An 11,431-nucleotide genomic window follows, 5' to 3' on the forward strand; every position below is an offset into this window, starting at 1 on the left:
GGTCTGTTCTTCTTTTTCTAGCTCTTTGAGACGATTCATTAGGTTGTCTATTTGTGATATTTTTGACTTTTGGATATAGGCATTTATGGAAATAAATTTTCCTCTCAGGACTGCTTTAGCTGTGTCCCACAGGTTTTGATAACTTGTGTCTCCTTTGTCATTTAGTTCAAAGAATCTTTTGATTTCCATCTTGATTTCCTTGTTTATGAAGTGATCTTTTAGCAGAAGTTTGTTTAGTTTCCATGACTTTGTGTAAAATGACAGTTCCTGTTAGGGTTGATTCCAATTTTATTCCATTGTGATCTGAAAAGATACATGGCATAATTTCAATTTTTTAAAATTGTTTGAGACCTGTTTTGTGTCCTAGGATATGGTCAATCTTAGAGAATGACCCATGAGCTGATGAGAAGAACATATATTCAGTGGTTTTGGGGTACAATGTCCTGTAAATGTCAGTTAGGCCCATTTGTTTTAGAGTTCCACTTAAGTCCATTATTTCTTTGTTAATTTTTTGTTTGGAGGATCTGTCCTGTGCTGTCAGTGGGGTGTTAAGGTCTCCAACTATTATGGTGTTGTTGTTTATCCATTTGTTTAGATCAAGTAGAGTTTGCTTGATGAATCTGGGTGCACCTAGGTTGGGTGCATATATATTTAGAATTGCTATGTCTTCTTGTTGAACTGTACCCTTCACCATTATATAGTGACCTTCTTTGTCTTTTATTGCTTTTGTTGATTTAAAAACTAAGTTATCTGTAATCAGCACTGCTATACCAGCTTTCTTTTGGCTTCCATTTGCTTGAAATATTGTTCTCCACCCCTTTACCTTTAGTCTGACTGCATCCTTGGAGGTTAGATGTGTTTCCTGAAGGCAGCAGATACTTGGCTTGTGTTTTTTTTATCCATTTGGCCAGCTTATGTCTCTTGAGTGGGGAGTTTAAGCCATTCACATTTATTGAGATAACTGATAGGTGGGGCAGATTTCCATTCATTGTGTTGGGTTGAACTTTGTTGCTTTGTTTTCTCTCTTGAGCCATTGTGGTATCTGGGCTTTGATCTTTAGCTTTGAGTAGATTTACATTTGTGTTTATTGTGCTGATCCATGGGTAACACTGTTTTGAGTACTTCTTGAAGGGCTGGTCTTGTCTTGGTGAATTCCCTCAGTCTTTGCTTATCTGAGAATGTCTTCATTTCTCCTTCATATACAAAACTTAGTTTTGCAGGGTATAAGATTCTAGGTTGGGCATTGTTTTGTTTCAGAAGAGTGAGACTGGGGACCCAGTCTCTCCTGGCTTGTAAAGTCTCAGTAGAGAAGTCTGGTGTTATTCGAATTGGCTTTCCCTTGCATGTTAGTTTCTTCTTTCATCTTACAGCTCTTAGAAGGGCCTCTTTAGTTGATATTTTGGTCAGTCTGATGACTGCATGTTGTGACGTCTTCCTGTTTGCATTGAATCTCCCAGGGGTCCTCTGAGCTTCTAGAACTTGTATATTGAGATTTTTAGCAAGGCCTGGGAAATTTCCCTCTATTATATCTTAAAATAGCTTGTCCAACCCTTGAGTTTTTTCTTCATCCCCTTCTGGTAACCCATGAGCCTCACATTAGGCTTCTTCACATAATCCCACATCTCTTGTAGACTTTTCTCTTTTCTCTTGTTTCTCTGCTCTATCTTTGTGACTGATTTATTTAATTGGAAGGTGTTATCTTTAATCTCTGAGATTCTTTCTTCTGTTTGATCTACCCTGTTCTTGAGGCTTTCCACTGGGTTTTGTAGTTCCCTGAATTGATTCTTCATTTCCAGGAGTTCAGTTAAACTTTTCTTCATTGTGTAAATTTCTTTAGTGAATTTTTGTTCCAGGACCTGGAGTCTTTTGTGTTTTCTTTGTGGTGATTAGCCAGGTGTTCTTGCAGATCATTGAATTTTCTTACAATCCACATTTGAAATTCCTCTTCTGTCATTTTGGTTGCCTGATTTGGGTTGGTGTCCATTTCTAAGGGGCTGGTGCTCCTCTTTGGGGCTGTGGTTTTCATTTGGTTCTTCATATTTCTGGAGTTCCTTCGCTGATTTCTTCCCATCTGGATTGGTTGTTGCTTCTTGCTTTAGATTTTCTTTTGTGTATTAACATGCCCTGTTTAGTCTCTGAACTGGTAGGTGGTGTTTGTGGGTGAATATTCGACCACACCCTGTATGATAAATCTATAGGTGCCATGAAAAGGGTGTGCAGAATGTCCTCCCTGTCAGTAGGTGGCGCTTGCTTGGAGGGACAGGCTATACTATTGTTTTTGTGTCCTGTAACCAGCTCTTTTTCCTCTGGAGAGGCACTCTAGTGCCTCAGGTGGTCGGTGGAGCCCTGGGACTTCTAGGTGTGTCCTTATTCTCCACCTCAGTGAGGGTGGTCTGGAGTGAGTCTTGACAGAGCTGGGTTGGTTAAGCCTGCCCTTAGGCACCACCCGTGCTGTTAGCAGAGGTCAAAGTTCTGCTCTCTGTTTCTGGGAAAAGCTGTCAAGAGGGGCTGGAATGGCTCTGCTTAGTCAGAGAGTCTGCATGTAGGGTGGGGCTGTCTGAGACCTGCAGTCTGGAGCAGGCCCCACTCCTTTCCACCCTCCCCAACTCCAAAGCTTCTCCTGGGCCTCTGCCAGCAGGCCAGACCTCACACTACCAGGCCTCCCATGGCTGTGATGCTCCCTTGTGCAGGAACGCCACCTGGGCTGGGCGCACGGCCTCCCTTTGGGAGAAGGGTTGCCCTCAAGGACGCTGATCTGCCCCTGAAGGCACACACACCTCAGTAGGCTGTTTATGTATATCCCCTCTGTGCCCCGGGAAATTCGAGACCTGGGTGAATGGGATCCACTCTGTAGATCTGACCTCTGGGCCCTGGAGTTCAATCCCTAACCCCACCAGGGAGAGGAGTGCCAGTCCTAATTCACCCACGGGGAGCCCAACCTGGGTTGATGTCTCTCTGCCTCAGGGTCTGCCCATTCTCCTGGAGTCACCAGGCCAGCAGCACCTGGGAGGGCTGGTGGGTAGGGAGCTTATCGTCTGAGTACCCCTCAGTTAGTTGTAGGGCCCCAAAAGGGAAGGTCCTGTTCCCTGGAGGTGCCTCCAGCTGGTGGCTATATTGTCTCTCTGGGTAGATGTGGTTAGGGGTGGGGAGGGGAGAATGAGGCAATATGGCGCCTGCTGTGAGGCTAGGGTCTGTGCACACAGAGGTGCCCCATGGGAGTTGGGAGCCTGGTGCCGAGTCTGCCACAGGTTTATTGTTCACTGGCGGTGGCCGTCTCTCGGCTGGTGTCCGCAGGTCTCTCCATCCACTGGAGAGCCCACGAGCAGTCTGAGATGCAAGGGAGGGGAAAATTAACTATTCCACCTACCCTTGCCGCTGGTCTCCAGGCTACTTGGGAGGTCTCTGCTTTCAGTTCTCCTCCACAACCTCCTCCTGTGGAGTCTCCCGTGATCTCAGGTACCTCTCCTTCTGACCCTCCTCTGATGTATGCTTGTCTGCTTGCTTCTTTCTTCTAATTTCTCCTAGAATCTATCTTTTCTGCAGAGACACTCTGTCTGGTGGTGTTTCTCGTTCGCCATCTTGCTCCGCCCTCCAAATTATTTTTTCAAGAATAGGTATTTTAATAAGTTTTTGGAGATCTAGTTCAACATGTTGAGGTCAGATCCCTTTACCTAAAGCCTAGGGAAGGGACTTTAGGCCACTCAGGAAGTTTGATGTGTATCCTGTGAGGCTTGGAGGATACAGTGAGCTGTGTGTTCAGAAATCTAAAAGGTGAGAAAAATATGATTGGTTAGTTTTTCTGATGGCATAGGAAAAGAGTTTCCCATTAATGTAGAGCTTATCAGAACAGAGGATGCTTTGGTCTTACCTATGTACTTGATAAGGGCCATATGTGGGAAACACATGGAGTGGACTTGTGTTAATTTCTCTATATGAGGGCAGCTTTGAGATGCAAAAGACCTTAGAAGAAGAAAATTAGAGTCACTACCATATATCCTGGGTCTGAGAAAATAGGTGTAATGTGGCCAGCTGGAATAGAGATGCAATTGGCTGGATCAAGGCAACTTCCAATGAATGATCTCCCAGGAGGGAAGTGTCCACTTGGAAGACCTCTAGGCCTGGACAGCATCAGTGCAGATCATCAGCCAGATAAGAAATGTTCACCATTTTTCTTGCTTCTCTCTGATCCTTCGTATGTCTCCCACTCTGAAGGGTCAGAAGCCATCATCAGTAAAAGCTGAGAAAGGAGTAAGTTGAACATGCCTTCCTTTTTGGCTTCATGAAGAATTTGTTAAAATAAAGTTAGAATGTATTAGTTATTACACTGTATTGAATATTTTAATTACTGGACTGATTCTGTGTTTTGTGACAAAAGTGACAGGAAGAACCTTTATTACCTAACAGTGACCCAAAGAGTCATGGATCTACCTTCATATCTATTCATGGTGTGAGAAAATGAAGAAATCACCTATTTTTTTAAAATTTTTTTGGTTTTTTGATTATACTCATTAATCTCTTACTAAATGTAACAGTTATTGTAATTCACAATATTTATGAAGAAATAATCTGTAGAAATTCAAATCTTGAAGTCAGAACTTACAGACATATAAATTGGCTTAAAAAATCATAATGAATTAAAATAGACAATACTCAATCTGCATAATATGTGTCTCATATAATGTCAAGCCTATACTTTATTGCAATATTTGAGATAATGTCTATTATCTGGGGGTATTAAGTACTAAGAAAATTTTCTGATTAGGGAATTATTTTGGGGTTTCATTTAGCAATGTGCGTATAGCATATTGAGCTTGATAGATAGATTATTCATTTAAAGTTCATTTAAAGGTGTCAGTCAGAGAGTAATTTAACACTTTTCCCCACTGCCAATTGCAACTTGACGTCATACATCAGATTGAATGACACAGCTTTCTGGAGATTGCAATTTAGTTTCTGCATGTCTCATAGGCATGAATAACAACTTTTCAAGAACATTGTTGTCTCCACAGGGTATATCTAAATTGAGTTGCTTTTAAAAAATAACTTATCACAAATATTTCTGATTTATTCTACCTGATCATTTAGTTACCGACACTATTAAATCATAGGTGTTGACTATACTTTTTCATTTCCTAATGGGTAATATTGAACATTAATCAAGAAATGATTTTTTCATTGTATGGTTAACAATTAATTTTAGAACTATAGATGATTTAAGAGGCAGAGACAAAGAGGTAAAAGGAACAATTTATCTGGAGAAAAACTTGCATGTAACAAAAATTAAAACCCCAAACAATATCCTAAGTGTGAGTGACCTTTCTCAAAATATATAACTTATTGAGCCCCTGCTGTATATTAGTCAGATGGCTGCTATTATTGTTTTCATTTCATATTTGAGAGAAATGTGGCCTGTGTCACTCTTTGAACAAATTCTAAGCACTAATCATGTAAAATTTCAACGTGTTTTATTATCATAAAGTTTTGGGAAACAATGTATCCTACAAACTGCCACAGAGCTTTTCAAAAATCATCATAAGGTCTGTTTTAGTTTCTTAATTAATTAATTTATTTTTTAAGGGTCAACTGTACTTTCCAAATTAAAAAAAATGATTGCTTTCTCTAGAAAGAGGTGAATGAAGAGTAAGAATTACATAAACACAAAAGGCATGCTGAAACAGGTCATGTTGAGCCCCAGTATCTAGCATCCCTGTGATGGCTCTGGGCTTCTCTGTACAGCCTCCCAAAATGCTTGTCTAGGATGAAAAGATTCCCAAATGTTTTTTCAGCATAAGGTCTATTTTAAAAGATGCTAATGATAGACAATCACACCATCTACCACATATTGTATCTTGGATGTGGTGTGAAGTAAAGTTTATTTAAACCATAAAGGATAAGGTAGTAATTTAATAAATAGTAAAGAATTACAAAAAAAAAAAAAAGGAAGCAGAGTCTCTTAAATATATCTGCCTTGGAATAGATATAATTTTATATTACAAGTTAAAATTTAGACCAAGACACAAATTGCTCATTGGCTACCATGAGCCATAAATGGCTCATGATACATTTTGTTTGGCCAATACAATATTTTAAAAATAAAATTTAATCAATTGTCAAAGTTTTAAAAATAAAATACTATACATAAAAATACCTGTTTACAGCTTTTCTTTAAAAACTAAATGTCAAAGTTTGGCCATTTGGGGTCCCTATAGGCACACATGAGCTGAGTGGGGGCTGCCCTTTTAGGTGCAGTGTGGATTAGATATCCTTATAGAAGATGTTCCCTTATGACTGCCTTGCCAGATTAGGTCACTCATGTGGGATGATATTCATAGACTCTTGAAAGTTTCAGAGCTTGATAGAACAAAACTGACTATATAACCCATCTCCTAAATTTAAAGAAAATTGATATTGTGCCTCAATCTCTTCATCTGTGAAACCAAGCTGTTGGATTTGGTCATTTCTAATTTCTCTGGTTGTAAATACAATAATCCCTCCTTATCTTTTGGGTATAAGTTCCAAATCCAAGCAGATGCTTGAAACTGCAGGAAGCACTAAACTCTATATATATCATGTTTTTTCCATACATACATGTCTATGGTAAAGTTTAATTTATAAATTATCATGAGAAATTAAAAATAATAACTAATGATAAAATAAAACAATTATAGCAATATGCCAGCAACACTACACTGGCACTTTGAAGCCAATATTAAGTAAAATAAAGGTGACTCGAACACAAATACTGTGATAGCTCAATAGATGATCTGATAATTGGGATGACTAGTAATTGACTAATGGGCAGGAACATGTACAGCATGAATATAGTGTACAAAGGGATGATGAACTTCCTCAGTGGGACAGAGCAGGACAACATGAGATTTCATCATGCTACTCAGAACAGCATGCAAGACCACAGTTGACTTTAGTACTGCACCTGCATAAAGTGAAACTGCTTATGGTTGGGTGGAGACTGTATCTATAATTTTTATAAAATAAAAAAGAATATTTTGCATGTGAAAGATGATGGAAAAACTAAAAATAAGATATAATGGAGGAAAACAGGAGTGCATAGAGAGAGAGTACATTGGGGAGAGCAGGCAAAAAAAAAATCTGGCAAAAATAGAACAAGGAACTTGTGGAATACGCAACAGAGTTACAAAACCATGTTTTTTTAATTCTATATCCCAAACATTAAAGATGTATGCACCAATACTTTCAGGTAGTGGTGATCTGGTGCCCAGATTATTTAATATAATGCTCTGTTCTTGGATACTTGAAAACCGCAAGAGTATGCAGATTCTGCTTATCATGGCTGTGTCTTGCTTGCTATTTTAATATCTAGCCTGATTATTTCATATTTATTTACTCACACTGTTACATTAGTCAGTAAATTATTTCCCTGGACTCCAACTCTGTAAAAGTTATTCCAGATTCACTTATAAAATTTACAAATACAAATTCATTCTATTTATCCCCTTTCTTTAGCTTTTTTTGGTTTTTAGCATTTGCAATCTTCTTGGTTTTTCCCGGTTGCTTCCATTTCTGCATTGGGAATTTTAAAAAGTGAACCAAAGCAGTCCCCATATTGATCCCCATGGAACCTCACTTGTCACAGCTTTTCACTTCCAAGTGCTTCCTTTGTCTGAGTCATTTGTCTCTGAACTCACTTTCCTATGTTGCAAACAGTGCTTGTTGATCTTGGGAATTAATCTTTGGTTGGTGATGTATTTTCAAAATCTCACTGAAGTTCAGGTACTGTAATTTATAACTGTGGTTTACTTCAGTCAGATATGAGCTATTATTTCTTCATAAAAATGTCAGCATATATGTGCTGTACGCTTGTCTGTCTGAACAAAATTATTTTTCTCTTAAGCACCTTTTGCTTCTCCAGGATGACTTGATTTTGGTCCTCAGCATCTTGGGATATTTATCTTCTCTATCACTCATTATTTGTTCTGAGACAATAAAGAATATTTATAGATAATGCTCTTTATTACTTACCTTAAGGTAGAATGAAAAGACCTGGATTCCAGTTGTGCTTCAGTCATTTATTGATTGTCCAACATTAGGAAAGTCTCTTGCCCTCACTCTACCTCTATTTCAGTTTCCTTGTCAGTGAAATGGGCATATATTAACTGCCAATCCTATTGCGTAGGATTTTCACAAGGAATATACCAGGTATATAGGAAAAGAATTTGAAAGTTTGGATGATATATACAAACAGAATAATAGTATATTGTCTCATACTAGCAAAATAACTGTCACAGATATTAGGCATAAGATGAATATTAAATGAATTACTTACATATTCAAATTGTTATTGCTTTTCATAGATTCATAGAGCCAAAGACAATCTTATAGCATGCCCTTATATGTAAGCCATAGTGAGGAGCCCTCTGCTAATAAATAGTGGATTTAGAGTTGGATTTAAGACCGCTGACTCCTGATCTGGCTCATTTAAAACATACCTTGTGGACCACTTCCTTCCATCTGTGTATGTGCACTGTGGATGTGTTTAGCTTTATTAACAATCACTACCAATTTTAATGCTCTTCAGTGGGAGAAGCAAAAAGTTTTTGCTCCCTTACATTGATGCTGGGACAAAACAACGTGGAGAAAGTAAAATCACTTTACTCATCTTACTTTAACTTCCAAAGTAATCTAGATGTTTTCTTGAGGTTTAGGTTTAATTTCTTAGAGCACCTCATCTTCTCCCTTTCAAATTTGTTTGTACCTTCAAGTCCAAACCCCTCGCCCAAATTGTCCCTGATTTTTAGAGTTGAAATGCTACTGTGTGTTCCTGGCCTTCTCTGCCTCCTGAACTGTGGTTTCTCCATGTGGAGTTTTGCTTCTACAAAACCTCAACCTGGAATTCATTTATAAAAATAAATCTCTGATACCAACTATTAATCAGGTTAATACTTACTGGAGTTACTCCTTACTGGAGTTGGGTTTTTGTTTTTGTTTGTCTGGTTTTTGTTTTTGGCAGGAGAATATGTATAGTGAGGGGTTAATTACACAGCTCACAGCCCTCTGCATTTCTGTCATCCACCATTTTTTCTATGTTCCACTTTTTTGTCTCAGATGATCTCAAGAGAGCTTTTCTCTGTCATTGTCAGGGTCATTTAGTCTTCCTATAGAAAACTTGTCAAAAACCAACAACAAAGCCACAGGTTGAAAGTAAGAGATTGGCTCATTTCATCAAGCTATTTTCAACACAGTTTTTAAGAGAAATTCTAGTGCTGCTTTCTTAAAATAACATTTCTCCATTTGGACTTATAAACCCTTGCATTCCTGTGATTATACCAATGCAATATTCCTGAAAACTTACAGGCCAAGTAACATGGGACTTTATTTTGTCAGTAACAGAATATCCAGCACAAAGTGTATTAAATAATACAACTTCAAGGTTGATTAAATATATCACACGAGAGTGTCAAAAAATGATACTTTGGTGTGTGGGCAATCTCTCTTAAAAAATTTGTGCTAATATTTGCCAAAGCTATTATCTTTTTTGTTTATATTCAGAAAGTTTGCCTCTCCCTCAACTTTAAAATTAAAACTCTGGATTTTATGCTGGCTAGATTAATTTATGTTATATACCAATCTGAATCAATCACTATGATCAGGTAAATAAGATTATGCTGATTGATTTAGGTCAATAAATGCCTGCCATTGAATTTGGACATGATATCAATCCATCCAAACCATATGGTTCAGCGCAGGAGAGATTCGTTCCACAATGAAATGTCTTCAAGCTGATAGGTTAGTGTTGAGTATTGTTTTTTATAAATAAGATTCATCCTTCACCTTTTCAAGAGTGTGGTAAACATTATTGCTAATCACTGACTACTGTTATTTCTCTATTCTGTGGTTACAAATTAGGCTTGTACTTTTTGGCCTCCTGTGAAGGAGGTTGAGACTTCCCTTATAATTAGTTTTGGACAAAACTTTTTGTGTGTGTGTGACAATGAACATTTAATGGAAGTGATATGTATCGCTACTGAGCCAGATCACATAAATGTCAGTGCAAGACTCTGATGAGTTACACATTTTTTATCCTGCCACAGCTTCTGGCATAGATCCAGGTAGTAGTGGTTAAGATCTTATAATAAGGGCAAAGAGAAATATTGAACAGATCTCCCAGCTGACCCATGATGGACATGGAGAGTGCATAAGCAATAAAATGTTGTTCTTTTAAGCCACTAAGGGTTGGGAGCTGACTTATCAAAACATGACCTAGATGCTCCTCAACTTAAAACGGGGTCACATACCAGTAAGCTCATCATAAGTTGAAAATATCATAAGTCTAAAACAGATTTAGTACACCTAACCTACCAAACATCACAGCTTAGCCTAGCCTACCTTAAATGTGCTCAAAACACTTAAATAGTCTACAATTGGAAAAAATCATGTGACATAAATTTTATATGTTTATATAGTTTGTAATAAAGCATAAAAATATCTTATGCAATGTATTGAATACTGTACTGAAAGTGAAAAGCAGAATGGTTGTATAGGTACTTGAAGTATACTTTCTACTGAATGTGTATCACTTTTGCACCATTGAAAAATCATAGATTGAACAACAGTAAGTCAGGGACCATCTGTAATTGACTTTTGGCCTGGCACATTGCCACCTACAGAGCTGGGGACTGCATATTCCAGTCTATTTCTATGATCATATAACTATATTTTTGTCCACAGAATATGAAAGTAATTTATGTATGCAACTTCCATATTGCTTGTTTGAAAGGAAATCTGTTTCCCTGAGCTCTTGTTTTTTCCTTGATGCTAGCTAGAAATAGCAATGTCCAATGTCTGTAGTAATCCTGACAGCTTCAGGTTGAGGATGGTAACCCACATCTTTGGTTCATGGATAACTTAATTGATCAAAGGCAGCCTAATAGTTCAGGGCTTTATATGAGAAATTTAAAAAACCTTCTATATTCTTTAAGTCTCTGCATTTTGGGGTCTTTACTGAAATAGTCCCTAACAAATATATCAACCTAAATACATAATCAGCCAGCAAGAATTTATAGATGCATTTATACTGTATTTCTACCCCAGGGATTGCAAAACAAGCAGAAAATGTGGCCTTTACTTTTATTATTTAGTTCATTCATTCATGTATATATTCTACAGATATTACTAAATTGCTATAATATGAATGGATGATATTGAGTGTGAAGAGGGATATTAAGGTCAACAGTGCATGATACTTCCCATGAAAGTGCTTATCATTTAATACAAAAGGTAAGATATATGTAAATTAAGCATTTAGAGAAACCTATGAAGCAAACCAGAGTCAATGCATCATGATATGGTGAAAGGATCCTGTATTTAAAGGCAGTCAAACACAAAGTGAGATCTTATTTTAGATTCTACTATCTGCTAATTATATGCTGCTGGGCAGATGCCTATAATGCAC

Source organism: Microcebus murinus, chromosome 24, assembly GCF_040939455.1.
Source record: "Microcebus murinus isolate Inina chromosome 24, M.murinus_Inina_mat1.0, whole genome shotgun sequence".
NCBI classification, from domain to species: domain Eukaryota; kingdom Metazoa; phylum Chordata; class Mammalia; order Primates; family Cheirogaleidae; genus Microcebus; species Microcebus murinus.